The 26734-nt window shown below is 41.3% G+C and overlaps 1 protein-coding gene and 1 pseudogene across 3 annotated transcripts in view; one reads left to right on the forward strand and one right to left on the reverse strand.

The window, feature by feature from the left end:
- Positions 1-26734, reverse strand: part of EXTL2 (exostosin like glycosyltransferase 2) — a 140264-nt gene that overhangs the window by 9799 nt on the left and 103731 nt on the right. The gene's annotated exons all lie outside the window — the stretch shown is intronic.
- On the forward strand, positions 15756-16687 carry LOC119236890 (60S ribosomal protein L13a-like; annotated as a pseudogene).

The following is a 26734-nucleotide window of genomic DNA, read 5'->3' on the forward strand; positions in this document are numbered from 1 at the left end:
TCTGTCTCAGGTGAATCCTCTCACCCCCCACACCTCTGGTCTGTACCCCAGCTCTTGTATGTATAAAATACAAATAAATCTTTTTTAAAAAAAGTGACTCTGGAGAAGCCTGCAGTTATCTAGTCTAGTAAGTTTAGAGATACAGGCTTGGGAAGAGTAAACTGATAGTGCAGACTTCAGACAAGGTGGGAGGAGATGAGATCCAAATCTCAGATGAATAGGACCTCAACAGGGAAGATAACTCCTTTATTAAGAGAAGAGACACTTAATAGTGGGTGGGTTATATTAGCAGTTAGTTTTATGGTTTCGTTTAGTCTATAAAGCAGAAGTCATTTATTGAGGTGGAATGGGGTGAGAGCTGAGAGTGATAAAAGGTTTGATGTTATCATTGGGAAACATAAGAAACCCAACCACAGAGATGTAGCAGGCTTGCTAAACCATATTGAAGACCAGATCACAAACAGAGTAAAATCAATCTGTCCTGTCTATGATTTACTCTAGTGTTGTTTAACTGCTCACAAAGAGGTTTAGAGAAAGTGGATAGTTAGGTCCATGGATTGAATTTTTGCCAGATGGAGGCAAGGGAGTTTTTGAAATGTTGAGCCATATTTCTGAGTTGCAAAGGGAGGAATGTGAAGGCAGGAGGGGACTAAGGCACATGGAGAAAGCAGAGGAGCTCATGGAAGACTGGGAGCCCCAGTAAGGCTTAGCTGAACAAACTAGAAAGATGACAACTTGAGGAAAAGAACTTGCTTGCATTGACAGTTTTAGAGGTTGCATTATTCTGCTCCTTTTCAGCTCCAAATAACAGTGGTGGACTGGTGACATAGCTTGTTCAGTCAGGCTTTGGAGCTTATATTAAGGATGCAAAGACACAAGGACTCTTCCGCTAGACCCACCTCTGGCTGGGAGGTTTGGAGTTGCTGCAGCTGTGAGAGGAGCTAGTTTGAGTATTCAAGCACACAAAGAAAAGGGCAGGGCTGAGAGAATGTAACAGGAGGAGGTCATGGAGCCCAAATGTCAGACCTCTGGATCAAGTCAGGCTGGGCCAGCCCTACCTCCAAACATCAGTTACATGAATCAATAAAACCCCTTGTCTAGATGAGCTATCTTGTTTTTGATTTTTTGTTTGTTTTTAACTCTAGCATAGAAGATCTGGACTGTAGGCCAGAGGTGTATGTGTTGTGAGGGGGAGGATGATGAGAGGATTCACCAGAGACAGAGTAGGGAGCAGAACAGGTGGATTTACTGAAACACAATGCTAAGAGGAGCAGGCTGTAGTGGTGATAGTGCTGAGACTTAACTACTAGGCCACCCAAGAGGCCCCAGAAACTCCAAATACTTCTTGTGATGGTAGATTGTGGCTTTGTATCACCCTAAATAGACTTCCATGGGGTTTATTAGCGTACAGCTCTTTTAAAATCATGTACATATACTTTAGATGCTTACTATTGCATAAGTATAAAGAGGCAAAATTTAAAATAACACGCAGAGTGAAGATGAAGAGGTGAAAGCCACCCTGGCCAACCAAAGCCGGCTCACCACTGCACACCCCAGTCCAGCGCCTTTGTCCTGCCACCAGCATGCCGGAGAGAAGAGCTGAAGGGGTGCTGAAGGAGATAAAAGCATGGTGAAGGATGAACCACAGATAAGATCCACAACCTAGGTTGTCCGCTAAATCTGCTCCTCCAAAGCCAGAACCCAGGCCTAGAAAAAGCCCCTGCAAAGAAGGAAAGTACCCAAAGAGTTGTTATTATTTTTTTTCCCTGATGTCTTATTTGGTTTCCCTATATTCCTCCTACAAGTGAAACCATACAAAACACAACACAACAAAACAAAAACAAACAGACAATTATAAACCAGAGACATCCTGCAGGGGAGGAGGAGGGAGAGAGATCAGAGGGAGGGAGGGAGGGAGGAGCACAGGGGACTGAGGTGATGGTGCACGGGTGCATTGGTGAAGGAAACTCTATGGGGACCACAACTGAGTGGGGGGGGGAGCAAATATTGTTTAAAAATGAACAAAGATGTAAAATATAAATAAATTTTAAAAAATGTCAGAAGGAGAAATATTTAAAAAAAAAAAAAGGAAGAAAAGAAAGTACCCAAAGGGGAAACCAACTGCTGGCAAGGAGAGGAACAACCTTGCCGAAAATAGAGATGCCAAACAGACCAGAAAGCCTGGTGCTTCCTGGTGAAGTGTGTGCACTTTTGATAACTGTGTACTTGTGCTGAGGGTACAGCCTGAAATACTATTTTCCTACAAGGTTTATAAAAATGCAAAATTTTGTTTTCTTTTTTTTAAGCAATGTTGTTAGCACACAACTCTTCATTGTTGTTTTTCTGGGAAGGGCATATGTTACTAATAGAATGTCTCCGAAGGTGGATTGCTATGGGGGAAAAAAAACCTTTCCCTTCTGCTTTTGAGAGACTTCCTCTTGGTTCCCAGGAGGAGCGATTCATTCAGGTTGACTCACAGTAGCCACCTTGGCACAGGAGTCTTGATGCCGGGTGGGGGGGGGCTGCAATCTGGGCCTCCCTGATGGCACAAGGGGTTAAGCACTGCACTATGAAGCAGTCTGCAACCTCTGCAGCATGAGTTCAATCCCTGGCCAGCCAGGGAGCTATCCACATGGCGCAGCAGACCTCTCCTGACTCGTCTGCTGCTCTCCTCAGCAGTGTATTTCAGTCAATCCATCTATTCTATTCCTCACTCTGTCTCTAGTGAATCCTCTCACCTCCCACACCTCTGGCCTGTACCCCAGCTCTTGTATGCATAAATAAATAAAATCTTTAAAAAAAAAAAACCTGAAATCTATTTTTATTTCTTCTCTCCCTGCCTCTAACATTGACTTGACTACCTTAAACCCAGAGAGACCTGTTGAGACCTGACTCCAAAAAGGTGGTTATCAGTTTGTCAGGCAATCTGGACTTTCCAGTATCACCACTGAGACGGCATCCTCAAAAGAGCATTCGTTCCTTTTTTAGATTGTGGATCTTTAGGATAAGTCTGCCATTTTCATTTCCTGAAAGTCAGTATCAGCTTCTGAAAGGTTGTTAAACAACATGCTAAGTGTAAAATGTTAATCCTGACTCAAAACTTTCCCTGGTCAGACCATCAAATGAAGACTTCCCTGAGCTTTCAAGTGGTTTTCTGATTTTGAAGGGGGGAGCTTGAAAGTTGTTATAGACCGTTAATGATTGTCTGTGTAGGACACCCCTGGTGGCCTGGAGGTTGGGACTCACGCTGTCACCACTGCCACCTGTGTTCGATTCCGGGCCAGGGAGCTAACCCACATATGGCTGCAGACCTTTCCTGTCTTGCCTGCTGCTCCCCTCAGCAGTGTATTTCAGTAGATCCACCTGTAATGCTCCCCACTCTCTGGTGAATCCTCTCACCCGTGCCCCCCCAACCTCTAGCCTACACTCCAGGTCTTCTATACAAAAAATAAAAATAAATAAATAATTGTCTACCCAAGTCCTGCCTGAAATACAATGACTTTTTATGAAAAGTATCTTTAATAAAGCTGGATTCAGTTTGACTCGGAAAATAAAATAAAATAACATGTATTCATTTTTTTCTATTATAAAATTATGCCCATTGTAGGAAAAAATAGCTTATATCAATTATAGGTGGTCATTTCTATAAGGATTGAACATCTTTGATCAGTAGAAAAAGTCTTCATTATTTTTTGTCCTCTGGAAAAATTAATTTGACTTTGAACTTTTTCGAGTTGTATTACCCAACTCCTATGTCGCCTGCTGCTCCCCATAGCTTCAGCTATGAAGAGCAGGAGGATTACTTAATTAAAGCAATCTCTCATTCTATCTCTTTCTGTTTCTTTCTCATATTCTTTCCTCTGATTTGTGTCTGTTTATAGCATTTTACATGAAACAGTTTAGACACAGTTCTTAAACTGTTTTTGTTTTTAACATATTGAAATGTATTCATAAAAACATTTACCAGAAAGCAATGAAATACATTTCTGTCCTTACGGTTAACGACTTAGTATGTTATTAGCCACAAAAAATAGGTGTAGTAAAAAAAGTAGGTAAATACACAATGAGTTCTTATATGTAGTTTTACATATTTAATTTTGCAAACCCAACTCATGGCCATTCATTGATGAAAACAAAATGAGCAAAACAAAACATGAAAAAACATAGAAAGTCATAATAAACTATAAACACAGTGCTGCTGAAACTCAACCACACACATCCTCGCTCTGGTTTGGATGTAACACAAGTGTTTTAAATTGTGCTGGGTGGAGGCCCTGGCAGGAAGGAAGCATCGGATATTACTGGAACATATCTTTGTTTGAGCAACAGCTAATGAGAAAGGTCACCATTATGCTTTGCTTTCAAACACTGTCTGTTTTCAAATTAGTACTGAACATTTCATCACAAATGCTAGTTTAGACTCACTGAGTTGTGCTATTAACCTTTTTTCTCTTCACTAGAGAATAAAAACCAAAGTTTATGTTTTTACCACTGTTTTGATCAGAATATGTCAGTAAAAGATTAATGACTTCCTATTTATGGTTCGGGGTTCCTGGTTATTTATAAAATTCCAATAGTGTGTTTTTTTAAAAAAAATGTAGCCTTATAAATGATTTCCTGCACTTTTAATGTTCTTTGTTTGCTTGTTAAATTCATTGCCAATGTATGAGACAAGGCTTTCTGGACTTGTTTCCTAGCATTGAAAGCATGTGTTTAGTGGATGAAGTCAATAGCACTGGGATCCCAAGAAAGAGCTTCACTTTTTCTTTTGCGCAGTGTTTGCTGACAGATGACTTTAGGCCTCCTCCCAGGAAAAGCTGATATATCGAGAACAGTAAAAGCAGTAATTGCACACATTCCTGCCACAACTTTGGAAGAGAGAGAGGAATCTATTAAATCCCTCCGTTTATATTTTTGGTTTTCCCTGTTGGCCAAGCTGTTGTATTCCCATGTCCGCAGCACGTTCCACTGTGGGAGCCTGGAGCTCTGAGAATAAACTTTGGGAAAGGCTGGGTCCACCCTCTGGGGAGAAAGGAGCCCGGGGGAGGAAGGGGAGGGGGTAAGAGGAAAGGGAAGGGGATGGCTGTCTTCCTGTGTTTGGATGACCTTTCCTTATGTTTATCTGGAGGGACTGGGCAGCCGCACCGGGTTTGGTGTCGATCTGCCATGTTGCTTGCTGTGATCTCTTTCTTAGCTTTATGTGGGTAAAAGGGCTTTGCTTCTGCTGAAAAGATTAACATCTAGGAGTGGGGGAAAAGTGTCCAAGTCTGCTAGAGGTGAGTGTCTCAGGAAGAAGGCCTCGGAAACATACACACGTGTATATGTCTGATGGATTCTCAAAAGGAAAGATGTAGGTGTCTCAGAGTTGCTTGAGGGAGGGTTTGCCTGTTCTGTCCTCCTGCAGAGAACTAAACTGGAGTTTATCTTCCTGTTCCTGAATTCATGTCATTTGGCATAATGCCCTCCACCTGTGGATAGTCCATAAATACTTCTTGAATGAGAAAATAAATGAATGAATGAATGAGCAGTCATTGAGAGGTGACTTGGCAACAGGCGGAGGGGGTCCCCACAATGCCTAATTTATTTGCCAGTTCCCTGCTCGGAAGGGCCCTGTGTGGTTCCACTTCAAAGTAACCCATTTCAAACCTTCCTGCCTCACATTCCTGAAGGGTGAATCACTGTTTCTTCTCTGTGGAGAAGAAACCAACTCTGCTGGTTTCCATCTCTGCTTTTTTCATTTCAGTGCCAACCTCTTACCCCAACCTGGCCTTAGCTTAAATGTTATTTCCCCATAAAAGCTATTCCTTAATCCCTTCACTTTCCTCCACCTTGATCATATTCCCCCAATATACCTCTTACAAAATTTTCTACATAGCACTTAACACGATTTCTCATGATATTAATTTGTGTGATAAGCTAGTCTTTCTGTTTTCTCCACTGGGCCACACGTTCCTTAAAGCAAAGGGACCATGTCTATTTTCTCATCCTATAACCTCAGCAACTGGCACAAATGCTGACATCTAGTAAGTACTTAGCAAATATGTGTCACATGAACAAATGATCAGATTAGTGAATGGACAATATTGGAAGGAGAAATATTAGCTTACTGAGGATGAAAGTTCGAGCCCAAAAACCCTATTCCAATCAGAGCTTGCACACTTCATGAGTTCAAGATTCTGAAAGTAGATGAGGTAGTTAGCAGACAGAGTAGTGTTATGGATTTAACCTCTGGAAGCTAGCTAGCTCTCGAAACTCCTAGAAGTACCAGTAACTTTTTCTTCTGACAGTACCCCAGTTAGAAATATTTTCCACCTTTTCAGTAATAGAATCATTCTCGGTCAACAGGTATCCACACCTCAGGAGAACTCTTGACTTTTCTGCTTTCTCGTAACCATACAACTTCTTGTTCATTTCTTCTTTCTTCATTCCCATGCAGGCCATTTGGTCTAGTGAATTAGTTAGGTTTCATTCTCTCACAAGTTCCAGAAATTCAACTCTTATTATCTTAAAAGCCCAAATCAGGAATGTACTGGATCAGGTGTTGGGGAATTTGAGGGGGCAGTGGGCTTTAGACATGTCTAAATCTGGGGGTCAGATGATTGCTCAGGACTCTACTTCTCTTGCCACTTCTCTGCTAGCTTAGGAAGGACTACTAGGAGCATTGCTATCCTAGCATCTCACAGGACCAGAGAGGATGCCGATGCACCTGTGATATAAGGATGAAATCACTCCTGCCTCCGTCCCAGTTGGGGGGTGGAGGGAGACAGGAGGCAAGTTTTTCTAATTGGCCTGATCTGGGCCAGACTCTTATATGGCCCTTATGTGAGGAGGGGTTCCTTGATTTTTTTTTTGAATGAATTATCATTGTTTTACATCCTTGTTAATATTTTGACAGTATAGGATTTCTTCCCTCAGGTGTGGTCACCAAGCTTACAGAAAGAGTTTCTTAAGGAAAAGAAGGATTATATTACCAGGATGAGCTGAGGACATGGTGTTAGATAATCAAGAACAGAATGTCTTCCTGCTTTAGTCACCCTGCCATTCATCCTGTGTCAGGTGCACAGTAGGCCTGCAGGGGAAAGGAGAGTGTGTTATGGAGTCAGATTACTCCTGTTCACATTCTACCTCATTTACTTATGAGTTATATGTTATTTTGTACAAGTTTACCTCTCTAAACCCCAATTTTTATGGCAAAAAGAGATGGAAGACATCCAGTGGAATATTATTCAGCTTTAAAAAGGAAGGAAATTCTGGCACAAGCTACAGCATGGGTAAAATTTGAGGATTTTGTTTTTGTTTTAAGTGAAATAAAGTAAACACAAAAAATAATTATTGTATGGTTCACTTATTTGAGGGACCTGGAGTAGTAAACTACATAGAGACAGAAAGTAGAAAAGGCAGTTGCCAGGAACTGGGATGTGGGAACAGCTATTTTTTAATGGATTTGGAGTTTTGCTTCAGGAAGATTAAATAAAAAGATTTGGAAAATGGATGGATGGATGGTGGTAATGGATGTACAACAATGTATATATACCACTGAACTGTATACTTAAAAATGGCTAAAATTTTTAAGTATACAGTTGTGTATAATGTATATTTATACAAATATTTTGTATTTATGCATACCACAATAGAACAGTGATGTTAGGATTAAATGAGAAAACAGGCATAAATGTGAACTATTATTCTCATAATAACCCTTAGAATAAGACATTATCTCTATTTTCATAGCTCATTAGGTGGAGACTTAATGATCAGTAACTGGTTCAAGCCCACCCAACTAGAAAGAGCCAGAGCCAGGCTCAAACCCTGATTCCTGAGTCCTTGATATTTCCCACAATGCTTGTTTCCTAGTAGCACACACTCGCTAGCTACTACTGCCTGATAAGCTTTATATATATATATATCTCCAAAAGGGCAGGTTTATTACAAAAAAGGGGAGAGAAGAATTAAGGACACTTGCACAGACTCAAGAAGGCAGAAAGAGCTGCCCCTGAAATGGACAGGTTTGCTAAAAGAGAGACCTGCATAAGCACAGGTGGGCAGAAAGGCTGCTTCCCTGATAAGCATTTTTAATCCTGCTTTATATCAAGTTCCTGTTTCACAAAACCATCAAGGATCTACTGTTGGTCTAAAGTCCAATTTTGTTTTTCTGACACAATACTCTTTGCAGTCTGACACCAATTACTTCTCTAGAACCATCTCAAGGTCAAGGCCCTGCTCTACCCCACCTTGTGTTATCTTTAACTGTCACATACACTGGTTGTCCTGCTGGGACAATGTTGAAGTTCCTTTCAATGCTCAGCTCAAGAACAACTCCTCCAGAAAACCTCACTTAACAGAAAGACAGTATATGTGATAGTAGCACATAATATAGGGCTTAAGTAAAAGTTATTACTTCAGTTGTTTATATCTTACCACCATAGCAGACCGATTATCAGTTCCTGGACAGCAGGGATTGTATTAGTTACTTCCTTAAATTTCCTGCAATGCCAGTTTAGTGCTTTGCATTGAGCAGTGACTTGATAACAATTTCTTAATGAGGCTGATGCAGGAAATATGATTAATGATGACTAGTTACCAACCATTATTTGAATTGAGAAAAAGCATGTATTATTTTCTTTCTTGTTAGAGAAAATACTGGAACTTGTACTTTTATGTCAGCTCTGGACATAATGTTTCCCGGTCAACAAGGAAATAAAAGATTGAGACTGCTTAAAATAAAAGAAAAACAAAAACAAAAAATTGATCTGCTGGTGTGTCTGTGTAAGAGGGAGATGTCGCCTTCTGATTAAATTTTCAGAAACAGAAGCAGGAGAAAACTATTTAAAAAGCAACCAGAGGGGATCCCTGGTGGCACAGCAGTTGTGCACTGGGTTGCAAAGCTGCCTGAAGCCTCTGCGGCGCCGGTTCGATCCCTGGCTGCTTCCCGGCCACCGGAGACGGGTCCTGCATGGCACGCAGACCTCTCCTGCCGTCCTCTGCTACCCTCAGCAGTGTGCTTCGGTCCTTCTGCCTGCTCTGCTCCCCACGCTGGCTCTGGTGAATTCTCTCACCCTCTTGCGCTTCTGACTGTACCCAGTGCTTGTATAAATAAAAAAATAAATCTTTAAATAAATAAAAAAAATAAAAAGCAACCGAGATGAAGAATGGTTTTTTGAGCATATCTCAAAAAATATAAAAGGTCACTTCAGGTTCTACAAACAGTGTCTACTGTGTAAATACTTCAGTGTCAAGATAGGTACTGGAAATGGTCATCATGGGGGGTCTTCAAGTCCATAAGCCTTTCTAAATGACACTGCCCCTTACCTCCAGCCCCTGCTTAAAAATTATTCCTCTGAGCCTCCCTGGTGGTGCAGGCTTTTGAGCGCAGTGCTGTGAAGCTGTCAGCAGCCTATGCAGTGCCAGTTCGATCCCCGCCGGCCTCGGAGCAAACCACATGGCAGCAGACCTCTCCTGTCTCTCCCGCTGCTCCCCTCAGCAATGTGTTTCGGTCCTTCTCCCTGTTGTGTTGGCTGCTCTGTATCTGGTGAATCCTCTCACCCTCCTGCACATCTGGCCTGTACCCCGGTTCTTGTATAAATAAAATAAATCTTAAAAAAAATTAGTCCTCTGTGGATCACATAAAGAGAAGTTCCTTAGAACCTTATTATACTGCTTTTGGGAATGCAAAGTGGTCCAACCACCATGGAAAGCTGTGTGGAGGATCCTCAAATTACTAAAAATGGAGCTACCACATGACCCATCAATTCCAGTCCTAGGAATCTACCCAAAGGACACAAAAACATTAATTCAAAAGGAAACCTGCATTCTGATGTTTATTGCAGCACTACTAACAATAGCTAAGATAGGGAAACAACCGATATGCCCCAAAACATGACTGGATAAAGAAGATTTAATATATATACACAATGGAATACTACTCAGGAATCAAAAAAGATAAACTCATGCCATTCCCAGCAACATGGATGGAGCTGGACGGGATTATGCTCAGTGAAATAAGTCAGAAGGAAAAAGAAAAATATCGATGGTTTCACTTACAGGAGGAATATAGGGACGCCGAACAAAGGATAAAAAAAGAGAGAGACAGAATTTACAGGCAACTATAGATCTAAGGCATACAGAAAGGGAGGGAATAGGGGAAGGATCAAAAGAGGGGAGGAAGAGCACAAGGGACCTTGGTGATGTAGTGGTGGGAGATTTATGTGGACTACACCTGAGTGGAGAAATAAAATACTGTACAAATGAAAAAATATATATATATAAAGTTTAATTTAAAAAAAAGATTAAAAGAAAGAGCAGTTTCTCAGAAGGACAATCAAGGTCAAGGTGCTAGAAAGAGCAACCAGAGCTGATATTCAGCAGATTGACCTAATGCAGTAGCCCTGAGTGGTCGTGGGGTTCATTCTGAGTGGTCAGTCCCTGTTCTTTAAATATTTTGAAATTTTTCCCAGGGCAAAGAGACCAGCACTGAAAGTCAGCAGTTCCATGGGGTAGGAGAACAGAGAGCCAGTGAGTGAACAACAGATCATACAGGAAACAAATAGGGACCAGAACTCCAAGAAATTCAGCTCAACCATTTGGGCAGATAAGGCACAGAAAATGTTAAGGAGAAAAGCATTATGAGTAGATGCATATTTTCAAAAGGTGGGAGAGTCTAGTTCACAGACTTATAATGGACAAGATGAGAGATGATGAAGGCTTGAAGCATTGACAGTCTAATGGACAAGAGGGCAGGGAGGTAAGAAATAAATATTTTAGGTAAAATTCACTGGATTTTTGACTAGCTAGAGACACTGGGTGTCAAAAGGAGTCAGAATCTGAGATGTGAATTTTATTGTTTGTGGTTAAGTGCTATGCATTCATTGATGCTTCTTATTCATTATCACTGTCTTCTCATAAAGTTCAGGGAGTAAGTTGTGGTTGATTATACAAATGATGCATTGAGCAGTTGAAAGTGAGATTGCAACTCTTGAAAAATGTGGTCACCCCATCTGACCACATTTTGGTTCAGTGAGAGTCTAGATTGGTACAATTCACTTAAAATTACATGAGTTCAACTTGCCATAGTGGAAAGCATTATGGAGAACGTTCTAAAAGTTGATGGGAGCTATAAGAACACTCACTAAATGTCTTTGGACAAGGTCATTCCCTAACTGCTTACACAACTTCATTTGCTCTTCTTTGCAGTATTTGAGCCCAGGGTGTCATTGGGAATTTTACAGCTTCCTTGGGTCTCTCCCCACCCACAAGGCAGTCAAGCTGAGAGAGTTATGAGGGGAATGGGGAGTATCCCAAGAGTCTGGGAAGCCCCAGGGGAGAGATTCTGAGTTATTTCCCCAGGGTGGAACAAAAAAGCTAAAAGCCTGGGTTCACAGAGAGGGTAAATGTAAAAATATTGGTTTATGAGATGTGTGGTCATATCCCTTATGACTGCTTTCTTAATAACTCTTTACCTTTGCTGATTTAAGTAAAGAACATCCAGAAAACCAATAAGCAATTTGAAACAGTAGATCATTATATTTCGTCTGGATTTTATGTCTTTCATTTTCTAACTCAGGATTTTATTTTCAATTATATTTCTTCAAAGATGGCAGTAATTTCTCCACTCAGTGATGATCAAGACTAATGTGTCTTTACAGTTTTAAAAGTAAACTGTTCTTTGGACCTGCAAAGAAATATTCAGATGCTGTAACCTGAAAACAACCTCAGAATTTTCCCACACTCTAACAAATCCCTAAGCTGCCAAGTGGATATGTACCAACATTTCTAGATCCCCCTGGGAACACATTTGAGAAAGCTTAGTACCAAAGAAAAAGTTAGGGAAAAATATACACACTCAAAAAATAGGGGCTTATACCAAAAGTGCTCTTCAGTCACAAGGGAAGTATCTCAAATATAATATGATATAGACTACACACACACACACTCATGCATATAATTACTTATGCAATACTAAGTTGCAAATTAGCTTTCTTATCCACACCTTAACATTTTCATTTTATGAAGATGTTTAAAGCAACAGTAAAACAAAAACAAAAAAAGTTACACCTCCTTTGCTTATTTACATATATTCTTATTTGGTGACTAGGAAATACTACTATTTCTATTCTATCTTTATAGAAAAGTGAGCAGAGGAATAAAGATGTCTGCATTTCTCTCTTCCTCTAATTAGGTGTGGCTTAGTCCCATAATGTGTACTCGGTTCTGAGGTCAACATTGATGAAGAAAATCACCCAAACTGCAGATAGATGCTATTTTACATTCTTGGTAGTCTCCTCATCTGCAGGACAATCTGATAAGCTATTTCTCCTATTTTCTGTAACAACTGATTTTACCTTCACTCTCCTCAAACATCTAATCTCCTCCATACCTTATTCTAAATTGATGACTTGGGATAACATTTCACATAGAAAATATAAGCAAATCATGACCAAAACTCTAGTAGGATTTATAATATAACATAAAATGATTATAAAGGTTGTCTACAAAAGTAAATGCACAAGAATAATTGAGTAAATAAGAAAAACTAAACAACAGAGGTAATGCTATCCTATCAGTTATCAAACAAACTGCCTTGATTAAATCATGTAGAATCACTGTTAGAATATACAATGCACAAAAGGCACTGACCAGAGACCACATATAAGAATGTAAGATAAAAGTAGCATTTTAAAACATTGGGAAAGGACAGAATATTTAACAAATTATGTTGAAAAAATTGACTATCCATTTGGAAAAATAAGTTCTATCTCCACTTTTCACCAATTAAAAAAAATGGATAGAATTTTAAAAGTTCTATGTTAAATCCAAAATAAAATTATGAAAGTGAGAGTATTTATGGCAGGCATAATCTACCATCTACCACCTCTTTGTAGAAATAGAGGGTAGACTGGTGGCTGAGAAGTTCACTGGTGAGTGCTCATACTTTTCATAGTGGGAGAGGCTGTACAAAGCATGACTTAAAACCAAGAAATAAACCCTGGTTTTAAGTAATAATAGTAATATAAGTGATAGTCAATGGATAAATTGACTATCATTCAGCATATGCACTGACCTAGGCTTTAAGGAAATCAGTAGTAGCTTTGAAAATGTGTATATCTACTCATTCTAAGATTATCTTCCTCAGAAATATTCACATATATACACAGATGTTCACTGTAGCACTGTTTGAAGAAACAAAATACTAGAAACAATCTTTACAACAGAGGAATGCTTTCAGAAAATTACAGTATAATCACACAATGGAAAGCTACACACTTTTCTTAAAATGAGGTGGATGATAATGTACTGATATACCTTTGAAAAAAAGAGAAAAGGCCAAGTTTCAGAACAATAGAATATGTCTGATCACATTTACAAAAAAATGACAGTGTGTGTGTGTACATACACATGGAAATGTATAGAGAATGCTTTCAAAGGATGCATTATCTAATTTTCATTCTCAATATTCCTCTGAGCTAGGAAATGGGATTTGAGAAAATGGTAGGTAGGAAGGAAGAATTTCAGCTTTGATTGCGCCTTGCTCTGCCTATTTTCAATTTATTACATTTAGCATATATGCTAGCATTGTTTTATACTTAAAAATGAAATAGAAGAAAATACAAATTATCAGAGCCAATGACACATAGTAAAAGCAAGCAATGTTTTCTGAAACATTGGCTTCAATTGTATGTGTGTTCATACACATACAACTTACTTTAACTCTGCTGGAGTTGCATATCAAAAAAAGGTTTAAGGACCTCCCTGGTGGCGCAAGGGGTTAAGACGCAACCTATGAAGTTATCCCCACATGGCACAGCAGACCTCTCCTGACTCGCCCGCTGCTCCCCTCAGCAGTGTATTTCAGTCCATGGGCCTGTTTTGTTCCCCACTCTGTCTCTGGTGAATCCTCTCACCCCCCATAACTCTGGCCTGTACCCCAGTTCTTATATGCATAAATAAATAAATCTTTTTTCAAAAAGGTTTAAGTAGCATTGTTCATAAATTCATTTAGTCAGCTTCCAACATGCTCTAATATTTCCATCTCTGATATTTTCCTTGAGCTTCATAGGCCATCCAGTTGTTGTCTTTTTGACCCAGGTTTATGAAGAGTCCACCAGTGAACTTCTTAGCCACCAGTCTCTACCCTCTTTTTCTACAAAGAGATGGTAGATGGTAGATTATACCTGCCATAAGTACATAAACCACATTATGTCATCATTTTCATTTCTATCATATGAGGTCCTATCTTGTACACCATTTCAAATCTTCCCAACCCCACCTCTTACTCCCGTAATTGCTGCAGGAGCCCATTTTGAGTACGTTTCAAAGGTACAACTTGATTTCGCTTTGTGTCAACTTACCTCTTACCTTTTGCTTTCTCCTCTGGAATCCACTTGGCCCTCATGTGCATGTAAACCTGAAGACAGGAGGAAACAATGCCCCAAGGGAGACCTCTTTGGACAAATGCTCTCCCTTAATCCCCTGAATAGACAGTTCTGAGTTGCATTTCATAAGGCTCCTCAGATGGTCTCCTGGGATCAAGCACCAGTCACCATGGTTCTGACCAAATTTGTAGCACATCCTTATACTTGCCTCCCTACCCTTCCTGTTTCACTCCCATCCCCCAGTTCTGTACTCCAGGAGCACATCAGCAAATGTAACAGGGGTGTCATGCTTGCAAGCCTTTGGCTCAGGCTCTGGTTTGGGGGGATCCATTCTAACTGGGGCTGACTCCTTTCTTTTTCCTGGAGAGAGGCACATTACTGTACAACAATGCTTCCTAGCACTTGTTTCACACTTTCAGGTATGTATTCTGTTAATAGTTCACTGTTACAACAAAATTATGAGAGAGATTTCATGACTTCCTTTTGACAGATGAGGGAACTGAGGCTCGGAGAAGTAACTTGACCAGGGTGACATTAGAGAAATGTGGAGTCTGGATTAAGCAAAGGGCCTCTGAAGAATTTCAGGGCCTGCTTTTCTGTAACACAGCCGTCTCCTATCAAAATATTTGCACAGGGCTTTGATCTCAGTGCCCACCACTCTGGAAAGAGCTCCTCCTCGCTTATCAGCTCTCTGCCTTGACACCCACAGCTGTTCCAAACACGTCCACACTTTATCCAGCTGCAGATACACAATGCATAGATTTTTTTTTTTCCCAAGAAGTTTTGTTGTGCAGGAATACAGTAGTAGCCAGAGAGGGAAATATGAGTCAAGGAAAGGGTATTTGTATTTTGGGGGGACTAGATATACAAAAGTGTTTGTTGAAGCATCACTTGTAGTTGAAAATACAGATTTAGTATCTGTCACAAAGAAAACAGCTAAATTATGGCATAACTTCATTGTGATATATGTATATACATACATATTTATCTCTCTCATATATTTATGACTCCAATGAATATAAATTGTATCTGTGTATAGTAACCAGGGGGCAGGTCCATGATTCATTGTTAAGTGACAGAGGAAAATTGCAGAGTGATAGGAGAGCTATTATTTTTTTTAGTATTAATATTTAAAATTAATTAGTCAATTGTTCATATATCTATAAAACAAATTATAGGCACTTTGGTGGAGGGTGAGTGAAGGAAAGAGTTTTGAAAGGTGAGAAATAATTGTGCAACTGAAGGTTTTGAAGAACATCACCCATGAAATGTTGGGTATGCCAAGCTCTTCCTTAAATGTTAGGTATGCCAAGCTCTTCCTTAAATACAAACCACTTTCTGGCCAAAAATACAAACCACTTTCTTTCCCAGGCTGCTGGTGAAGATATGGAGGGGCAAGTGGTGGTGCTCAATGGCCAAGGCCATCTCCTAGGTGACCTGAGGGCCATTGTGGCCCAGCAAGTGCTTCTGGGCAAGGAGGTGGTGGTCCAGCACTGTGAGGGTATCAACATTTCTCCCAATTTCTACAGAAACAAGTTGCAATACCTAGCCTTCCTCTGCAAGCTGAGGAATACCAATTCATCTTATGGCCCCTGTCACCTCTGGGCCCCACCTTTCTCTTGGTGGCCCATGGGAGGCACGTTGCCCTGAATCACGAAGCAAAGCCAGGCTGTCGTGTACCACCTTGAAGTGTTTGATGTGATCCTAGTGCTATGTAACAAGAAAAAGTCAGTGATATTTCCTGCCACCCTCAACGTTGTGATTCTGATGCCTACAAGAAAGCTTGCCTACCTAGGATGACTGGCTCATGATATTGGCTGAAAGTAAGAGGCAGTAATAGCCACCCTGGAGGAGAAGAGAACGGTGAAGACCAAAATTCATTACCAGAAGGAAAAATTGCTCGAGTCTAGGGAAGCAGGCCAAAAAGTAAATGGAGAAGAAAGCTAAGAAGTTCACAAAGGGGCCTCCCCGGTGGCGCAGCGGTTGAGCACTGGGTTGCGAAGCTGCCCGCAGCCTCTGTGGCGCCGGTTCGATCCCCGGCTGCTCCCCGGCCACTGGAGGAGGGTCCCACATGGTGCGCAGACCTCTCCTGCCGCCCGCTGCTCCCCTCAGCAGTGTACTTCGGTCCTTCTGCCTGCTCTGCTCCCCGCTCTGGCTCTGGTGAATTCTCTCACCCTCCCGCGCTTCTGACTGTACCCAGTGCATGTATAAACAAAACAAACAAACAAATAAATAAATAAATAAAGCATGCCTCTATAAAAAAAAAAAAAAAAAAGAAGTTCACAAAGATTACTAAGACCCACAGACTGCTGGTCTGATCCCAACATTTCTTTGATTGTCATTATGACAAAATATCTTGGAAAAGTTGTTGTGCTTGTTATCTCTACCTCCTCTTCTCTCATTTTCTCTTGCACATACTCCAGTCAAGCTTTCTTTCCACTTTCCCCTCACTCCAGTGTCAAGATAACCAATGGACTCCATGTTGCCAAATCCCAAATCCTCTTTTTGTTGGCCATAGTAGCACTGTTCATATTTGATCCTGCCCGCAGTCTTTAAACACTCACTTCGTTAGTTTCTAAAGCAACATTTTCTCTGGGTATTTCAACTTCAGTGGCTACTGCATCTCAATCCTTACTGGATGCCACAGCTTGCTGGATTCTGAATGGGATCGTGCCCAGGGCATGCTGTGGACCTCATTCTTACTCCTTACTCTGCCCACACTCCATTTTAAAGTCTGTGACTTAACTTGCTGTCTATATGCTAACACCTTGGGCTGTCCCCTACCGCCCCTTCCCCCCCGCCCCCAAGATTTCAACCATTTTCTCAGTACAGTCTCCTGGATGTGTGAAAAGTATGTAAAAACCTAATATGTCAAAACTTAAGCTTCTGATCTTTGCCCCTAAATCTGAATCTTTCCTAGACTTTCCCATCTCAGTCAATGTCAACTTAATTTTTCCAGTTCTGGACAAAAATATTGGTGACAAAGAGCTTATCCTGGCTTTCAAGGCCTTAATTGATGCAGTGCCTTGAAAGCTATGGTAAGTCAAAAATAAGTACGGAAAGTACAGAGGAGGGTGTCATACTCCTCCCTCCTCATTTCCTTCCCTAATCTCATCTCCAATCCTCCACCACTCTCTTTCCTTGCTCCAGGGCCTTTGTATTCTCTATCTGAGATGCCCTTTACCCTGGTTATCCATTCATATGGTTATTTCTTCACTTCATTAGGGCCTCTTCCTAAAAGATTCCTATCACAGATAACACCCCTAACTCATAGGAAGCACAAGTCCCTCTCTTTCCCCAGAATCATTCAAGGCTTAATTTTCTTTATAGCACTCCTCACCACTTGACATCCCCTTCTTATTGTTTAAAGTATATCTCCCCATTAGAAGGTACATTTATGAGGGCAGAGAGCTTGAACATTTGTTTAATGCTCTCATGCCTAACAAAACAGTGCTTGGTAGGCTGAGGGCCCTCAACATTTAAGAATGAACTAGGGAATCAGTTATTTAAAAGTGTAATGGTGGCTTCCGAGAGCCACTCACCTGTATCCCTGGGTGGGCAAGAAGCAAACATCCAGGCAGTTTGTCAGGAATGTGGGTGAATATTTGGATTGAAAAAGACTATGATTCTGTGAAATTGTGTTCCCTGAGGTCATCAATAGTTACCTGAACACCAAAGCCTGTATTATCCTTATAGATGAAGTGTCCTCTCTTCTTCCCCAGCTTAGCAGGCAGCATCTAGCTGAACGGGCCCTCTAGTCTTCCCTCAGCAGCATATGGGCCCTTTCATTGGCTTCTCTTCTTTTGCTGGTCCTTTAAATGTAGATGTTACCTGACATTATTTTTTGAAATTTTTCTCTTTTAACACACTCTGTAAACTTTTGTTAATCATTATCTTTAGATAATATCAATAATATGAGAGTAAAGGTTAGCAAAAATGCTGGAATATTTAAAAAGCAAGTATTTTGCTTTGCATTTTAATAAGTCACGATTTTGATTCAGAACATCAAGATTGGAGCCCAGCTAGCTCTGCCATTTGGCAGTTTTTTATATGTGGGCAAGATACCTAATTTCTCTGCTTATGTTTCTGCTTTATCAAAAGAGCATAATAATGTCAAGTTATCTTAATGTATAATGTTCGAATGCACATGTGGAAAGACTTTATAAAATGTAACTTGACGTATAAACACAGATTCTATCATGACAGACATTTAAGAGAAGTTACTAAACCATTGTCTATAGGAAATAGTAATTGATAGCGGGAATTGCCTTTTCCTTTCATGTCTATGTACTTGCAGGGAAAAGATTGTACAAGTGGGCCCAAGGTTGCTTTTTCAGCTCTATTCTCAGTCAAATCAATAATGCTCTCTTACTGCCCATGGACCTAGGATTGAATTCTCAAATAATCTAAAAATATACAATCTAAAAATACACAAACAAGAACTGAAGTGCATCTTTGGCCCCAATTAACCAGGACTCCATTTCACTGTAGAAGTTGTTTTTTAATTTTTTTTTTTATTTTTGCATAGAAGAACTGGGGCGTAGGCCAGAGGTGTGGGGGTTGAGAGGATTCCCCAGAAATAGAGTTGGGAGCAGAACAGGCAGATCTACTGAAATACAGTGGTTAGGGGAGCCTCAGAATCCTCATTGACTTCACATACCTGCCCTTCCGGTATGCTGATGGTAGTTGGAATTTGGCTGAATCATCCTCCACAGTTAAGGGGGCTCATTCGGGGTTTTAGGCTGGCACATCAGCACATTCCTATGTAAGAGAAGGGAAGTTTCAACATCTTCCAGGCTGAGCTTTCTTTTTAGTTTGGAGATTAGACCAGAATGCACCTTAATTTAATTTGGTTTCTTATTGCTGAATTTTATTTTGGTTTTCCCCCATGATATAAGACATATGCATTGGGAAGAGGGAAAAATTCTATCTGTTTTACAGTTGGTTCCATGTGAAGTCAAGCTGTTTATTAACAGTAGGAAATATTTTAAGCTCTCAGCTGAGATTTTAAGAGCTCATGTCTAATCGTTAACATAAAAACCTCCCTAACTAGAACATTTGTGAGGGATGACTCCTTAACAGGATCTGAAATCAACTCTCCCCTAAAAGGTCTGTTAAAAATTACACATTTGGAATTTTGTCCCAGTCTGACTTGGCTGCTGAATTCTCCTTTTGATATTTTCTGGGGAATTGGAGGAGAGGTCAGCAGTTTCACGTCATTTAATCTAGCACATTTTAATAAATCTGGTGTCAGATTTGAGTACTTGCTTAAGGAAGGGTGACCAACTGTACCACTTTGCCTGGGAATGGGGGATTTTCCAAGAAACAGACTGAGTTGATTATCCTAGTAAGAAAATGCTAGTCTAAATCACAGACAAGACAGGTAAGGAAAAGTTTCAGTAATACGAAAGGATTTGTCTCGATAGTTCATAAGTAGCTAATACTCACTGCATTGTTGACACCCAGATCTCCTAAGAACCCAGATCCTCTAAGTCCTAGATTAGGGTTCTAATCTGATTCATAGTCCTTGTCCTTGGCAACAAGATATGTTAACAACCATAAGAAAGAACTTAAGTTTGATTACTGGTTTGTGGGCATTTGACTGCTTTATTTAATTCATAAGTGAGCAAAGGAATGTAATAATCCAAGCACTTTCTAATCAGTGATCATAGGGATGCAAATGTTCTAAAGAAACATAAAAATAATGACCACTTGCACACACATGTCTTTTACAGTAGCTTTTTCAAAAAAGCTAAAACATGGAATCAACCCATGTGTCCACTGATGGATGAATGGATAAGTAAAGTGGAATATTACTCATCCTTAAAAAGGAAGGAACTGCTAGTACATGCTACGACATGAAACTTGAAGACATTATGCTAAGTAATAAGCCAGTTCACAAAGACAAATACTGTGATTTCACTATATGAATTCACTTATGATACAAGTGATTACTTACAGATCTAAAATACAAATATACTTAGAATGTTTGACTACTCCAAGTAGATGGAGACAGAAAGTAGAATGGTGGTTGCTAGGCACTCCAGGGAGGAGAAATGGAGAGAGTGTCTATGGGTATAAAGTTTCAGTTAGGCAAGATAAAAAGAATTCTGGAGATGGGTGGTGAGGGTGGCACACCACTCTGAATGTACTTAACACACTGAACTGCAAGCTTAAAATTGGTTAAGAGTAAATTTTATGTTATGTGGTATTTTACCACAAATTTTAAAAATGTGGGAACAAATGATTACAAATAGTTCCTCTAGTTCCCTGACACAGTGTTTCTGCTAAGGAGGTCTGCAGAGTGCTTTGCAGTCATTTATTAGCTTTGGGATAGTTTGTCAAATCAAACCACATTCTTTAGATAAGGATGCTGATTTGCTTTGGTATTTAACAAGCTTCTCTTTAACTAGGGCATAGAATTTCTAGATGTGTAACACCCCAACACCTAGTGGGAGCGTGTGGCCTGGCACATGGTAAGGACGCCATGCACATTTTCCAAGTAAATAAATAACAGCAAAGCTTAACATCTATTTTGAACATTTCTTTGGAGGTGGATTGACCAAGAAATGGATGAGGCTAAGCTTCAGGACTTCTGACATTACTAGGGACTCCCTGATATGTTCACATCTTCCTTAGTGATATGCCTTAGCAATGTGTTCACATAGTCCTATGCTCATATAAAACTTGCATAAGTAAAATTTTTCTTCTTTTTATTAATGAGGGCCTTAAGGGCCTCCCTGGTGGTGCAGGGGGTTAAGTTGCAGCACTATGTAGATATCCACAACCACTGCAGCACTGAACCGAGTTTGATCCCTGGCCGGCCAGGGAGCTGACTCATATGGTACAGCAGATCTCTCCTATCTCATCTGCTGCTCCCCTCAGCAGTGTATTTCAGTCAATCAGCCTATTCTGCTCCCCACTCTGTCTCTGGTGAATCCTCTCAACCCCTACACTTCTGGCTTATACCCCAGTTCTTGTATGCATGAATAAATAAAATCTTTAAAAACAAAAAAGAGGGCCTCAAGCTTGCATCATTTGCAGGTCCTGCAAAACCTGGACCTCCACTGTACTTTCTGCCTCTCTAAGGACTCTGCTAAATGACTTTCCATGGTGACCTCATGTAATCCTCACAACAACCCTATGAGGTAGTGTTGTTCTTATCTCTACTTCTCAGATGAAGAACCTGGATAACTTGACCACAGTCACCCCACATGGGAGTGATAAGCAAGGATTTGTACCCTAGCGTTTGAGGCCAACTCTACATCCCCACTGAGCACTAGGGGAGGCCAAACCTCACCCCAGCTCATGTTAAAGTGGGTGTGTCCTTACTAAACACTATCATTTTGCCTGATCTAACTATAATAACAACAGTGATGGCTGATCTTTTAAAATAACCTATGATTTGGGGAAAACATTTATTATACAGGTTTTTCCTGTCCCACCTTCATTTAATATTCTTGTTTAGTAGGTGGAAGGATGTTTAGGAAAGAAGGGGGAATGAGAAGGGCGAGGCTGAAGAGAGAAGTGAAAGGACTGAGAGGTAATCCTATGAGAAGGAAGATTCTCCCCATGTTGTCCCAGCTTTTTTTTTTCTCCCTCTCTTTTGACTAAATTGCTTTGACGCTTGGGAAGTTTTGGTTATCTCCTATTTGTGTCTGCTCTGTCCCCTGAGGAGTACTACTCTGGAGATCCTATTTTGAGTCTAAAAGCTTCACATGTCAAAAGACAGAAAGGAATCTTTCCTGTAAACATCCTCAGGGCCACTCCCGGAAAAGGGAACTAGTAACCTCTGCTTCCTGTCTTTATTCTGATCCTTGGAGCAAATAATATTGTTTTCTATTCTGCTAAGATGTGTTTGGGCCAATAGGAAAACAGAATTGAAAATGTCACAGGACTGAAAATATCCTATTGAGGATGCTACTTTCTTCAGAATCTGAAGTAACTTAGAAATCCATTCACACAACTTGCTGTAATGGAGATGCTGGGTCTAGCACAGTGCCTGGAACTTAGAAAGTATTACTGAGCGACTCTCACCTCCTCAGAGAGCTGCTGCCATGAACCCAAGGCAGTTTCACTCCAGTTTCCTGCCACCCCCCAGGCCTCAGTTTTCTGTTCTGATTTCCCCATTTCTAGACTGCACTGCAATTCTCACCCAGCTGGCCAATACATAGGGTCACCTCTGTGGATTCCTCCCTCCTCTCAGATCACACTTATCACTGAGCGCCAGCGGTTTTCCTTCCTGTTAATGCCCAATTCCTCCCGTTTTCCATGTTCTTTCCTGATTTTATTCTGGGCCCGCTTCTTCTTGGGCTGGACTATTGCAATTGCTTCCTGACTGGCCTCTGCCTTTAGAGTCATTCCCTTCCACAGGTGGAATTATCCTTTGCTAATAAATCCTAAATTCCCACCTCGTTTGCTTACACAGACCCCTTTCAAGTCAGCTTGTGACTTTATATTCCTTTACTTAAAGAAGATCCCAATGATAAAGTTTCAAGACTTGAAAATGAAGCTCTTCCCCACCCCTGTTGGTGCTCAGCTTCTATTGAAAGATTAATCTTTTAATTTTTAAAATAAATTTAATTTTTTTAGAGCAGGTTTAGGTTCACAGAAAAATCAAGTGAGAATTACAGAGTTCCTATTTACCCCTGCCCCCACGCAGACATCACCCCCTCACTATAGATTTCCCCCACTAGTGGTATGACTGTTACCCCCAATGAAACAACATAGTGACACATCGTTATCATCCAAAGTCCATAATTTATATTAAGATCAATCTTTTAAAAATAATACTCCTCCACCTTGCTTTTCCACTTTCCAAGTGCTTATTCAAAAGCTGCTCATTTGCCTTCCTGGTGGGCTAGGGGTAAGTCTCAGCATTACCACCAGGAAGGTCTACCTCTAAGGTCTGAGTTCGATCCCCCATCCCGGGCCAGAGAGCTAACCCACATGGCGCAGCAGACCTCTCCTGTCTGCCCCGCTGCTCCCCGCGGGAGTGTAGTTCAGTAGGTCTGCCTGTTCTGCTCCCCACTCGGTCTCTGGTGAATCCTCTTACACATCCCCTGCACTCCCCCCACACCTCTGTCCAGCACCCCAGTTCTTCTATGCTGAATAAATCTTTGAAAAAAAAAAAGCTGCCCATTTCTCTAAAGTCTCTCTTCTTATTGGACCTTCTAGGTTCTCCATAATCTGCCCCAGTTTTACTCTTCAAACTTATTTCCCATTTCCCGGTAATAGCTAAGACACTCTCCACAAAGGGAGACCTCACGTAGGTGTCCCTGCCATACCCAACAGCTTTGTTCACACCATCTCCACCCAGGGCTTGGTTAAACTCCATTCCACAGAGATGTGCTGGGACCCAGTGTAAACTGTCCATCTGCATCAGCCAGACCATCAGAATCCTGCTCCGTTTGTCCCCTTGATCATTGAGCTCCTCCTGGCCATACTGCTTGCCCTACGAACACTACTTTCTAGTTTGATCAGTAACATTTTTTCAAAATAATAATAATGTCCAAAATAGTATTGCCAGTCTTTTACCCTGCCAGAATTAAAAACCACAATAACCACAATTATGATTACTTTCGTAAAGACATTTTATCACTCCTGACGTACAAAAGACATAATCCCACAACAGTCAGCTCTTTCCATGTATCGTCTCAGACTAGAAAAACTCACGACATTTTCTTTACTGTGTGACTGTCTGGGGTTGTGAAAACTACTCCCACTGCATTTGGGAGTGATTCTAGAGCACTCCTGGTTTCTACCACCTGTTTGGCACTTATTCACCAGCTGCCTTGGGGCACATTTTACTTTGTTGATTCTTAATTTAACTTCTTGTGCACATATGTCATTTCCTCAAGTAGAAGGTGAGCTTTATAAGGAACCTGCATAATCCCTGTGCCTTTAACTCCCCACCAAGGCCATGCACATAGAAAATGTTCAATAAATATTTGTCAAATGAATGAATCAGCCTGGAGTGGGCTTTCTAAGCCTGTGTAACCAATAAATTTCCTCTTAATGGAGTCTGAGCGCACCATCCTGAGGCAATTTCTTTCAATTGGTTTCTTAAAGAGTTAACCAGTACAAATTGCTTTGCTTTTGAGTGAAACCTAAAAATACAAAAAAAAAAAAAAAATCTGATGTGAAAAGTAAACAGTTTCTTCCTCAAGGCAGTAGCAAGCCTCAGCAAAGAAAGTCAAGACACAAACACACCTTTGTAACCTGTCGTTGAATTGATCCCAGCTATTTTGGGCTTTGTTGGCAGGCATGTATGAAGCAGTGTGTGCCTCTGGCTTGGCCTGACTTGATAGCACACTGGCTTTCCTTGTATGGCTCTTGCCCATGTGTTGAAAGCCTCTGTAGAACCCATGTAACACCCATGTTGCTTTTCTTTACCAGGGTGGTTTAAAAATCAGCTTAACATATTCCCGACCACATCTTGGGTTTAGATTCTGGAGTTGATATAGAACAATGTAGAAAGGTGCCTTTCAGATTTAAAACATTCCTTTTGTTTAGCATCCTGAGTTATCTTTCAAAAATATTGAAGACATAAGGTCACATCCTTTCTTACACATACAGTGCCTATGAATTAATTCCATGCAACAGTTATTGATTACCTATCAGCATGCCAGGCCCATTCTAAATGTTGGGGACACAGCTGAAAACAAAACAGATATAAAGTCCTGCCTTCCTAGGATTTAAGGAAAGGGGTCAGGGAATACAGACAAGAAGCATAATGGATAAATATCGCAGCATACTATGTCAGAAAGTGACAGGTGTAAAAAGCTACCTGCAGCGAGGGGCTGTTAGAAATTAGATGGGGTGGGGGCCTCCCCTGGTGGCACAGGTGGTTGAGTGCTGCACTGTGAAGCTCTCCACAGCCTGCAGCGCAAGTTTGAACCCTGCCTGCCCTGGAGGGTCCCACATGGTGCGGTGGACGTCTCCTGTCTCGCCCGCTGCTCCCCTCAGCAGTGTACTTTGGTCCTTCTGCCTGCTCTGCTCCCCTCTCTGGCTCTGGTGAATTCTCTCACCCTCCCGCGCTTCTGACTGTACCCAGTGCTTGTATAAATAAATAAATAAATCTTTAAAAAAAAAAAGAATATAAATGGGGTGGTAAGGGTAGGTCTAATTAAGAAGGCGGCTGGAGCAGAGACTTGGAGGAGGTGAGGGCGGGGCCAGGAGGCTATCTGGGAGAAGAGGAAATGCCTTCCTACAGCATGACCTCATTGGGTACCTTGTCACCTCATTTACGCATACTGCCCCCCTTCACAGCCCTCCAGCCACCCCACCCATCTCTTTCCCACTCCAGGGTTTGTACACATTGCTCCATCAGCTCAGCCTTCTCCTTTCCCCTTGTGGGTTCCTGGACCAGCACCTCATTATCAGGAATGAATTTCTTCCCTGCTCCACAGCAGTGTCCCCTTCCCTCCGGATAAAGTCGAACTTGGTTTCAGTCCTTTCAAGAGGGGCCCCTTTCAGGAACATTTCCAGTGAAGGGTCAGGTGGCATTGTCCTCACCCCTTAGAGTCCTGGTTTTCTCAGCAGTATCCATCCAGCAGAAAATCTTTGTTTTCTTACCTTCTCCCAGCCTGAGATCAACAAACACATTGTAGCTGCAGGAAGGCCACTGAGCGGGTTCTATGATTCCAGCAGACTGGGTAAAGGAGAAGAGAGAGTCCTGGAGACCTCGGTGGGTTTTCAGGCTTTTATTGGGATTTACCAGGTACATGGCAGGCAGGGGTGCTGGAGGGCTGGGAGGCTGGCAGGCCTCCCAGCCCCCAGCAAGTCTTCACTTTATTTGGGCTATCCAGCGTTCTCTGGTGGCCTTGTTCTCCGCTCTTCGTGGTTCCCCTCCTGCTTCTGCTCTCTTGGCTTCTCCTGGCGTCCCTGTGATGCTGCCCTTCAAAGCCCAGTCTTAGCCCAGGTGAATCCCATCTACCTATGCCCACACCCTACTCCAGGTGCCCGCCATCAGGTATGCATTCAGGACCGCAGGGTTCTGTCATCTATCCTAATGGCACGAGGGCAGAAAAGCCTGATACTTTTTACCTTACTCTACACACATCCTTTAATTTATTCTGTGCTTCAGTGAAATTAATTTTTAAAAACTGTCCTTGTATATCAAACTTGCAATTATCTGAGGGTAATTAAGACATTCCTGAATTTCCCCCTGTAATCGTTCATACTTTGGGGGTATTTCCAGGAATATTCACTTGTTGATATTTGCTCAGGATATGCCACAAAAGCAATAAATGTTAATCCCTGCCTGTAGGGTAAGGAAAATATCAGGCTTTTCTGCCCTTCCGCCATCAGGATAGATGATGGATCCTTGTCCTGAATGAATGCCTGATGGCGGGCACCTGGAA

The sequence above is a fragment of the Talpa occidentalis genome, unplaced genomic scaffold, assembly GCF_014898055.3.
Source record: "Talpa occidentalis isolate TD23 unplaced genomic scaffold, MPIMG_talOcc4v2.1 talOcc4.9, whole genome shotgun sequence".
Lineage (NCBI taxonomy): Eukaryota > Metazoa > Chordata > Mammalia > Eulipotyphla > Talpidae > Talpa > Talpa occidentalis.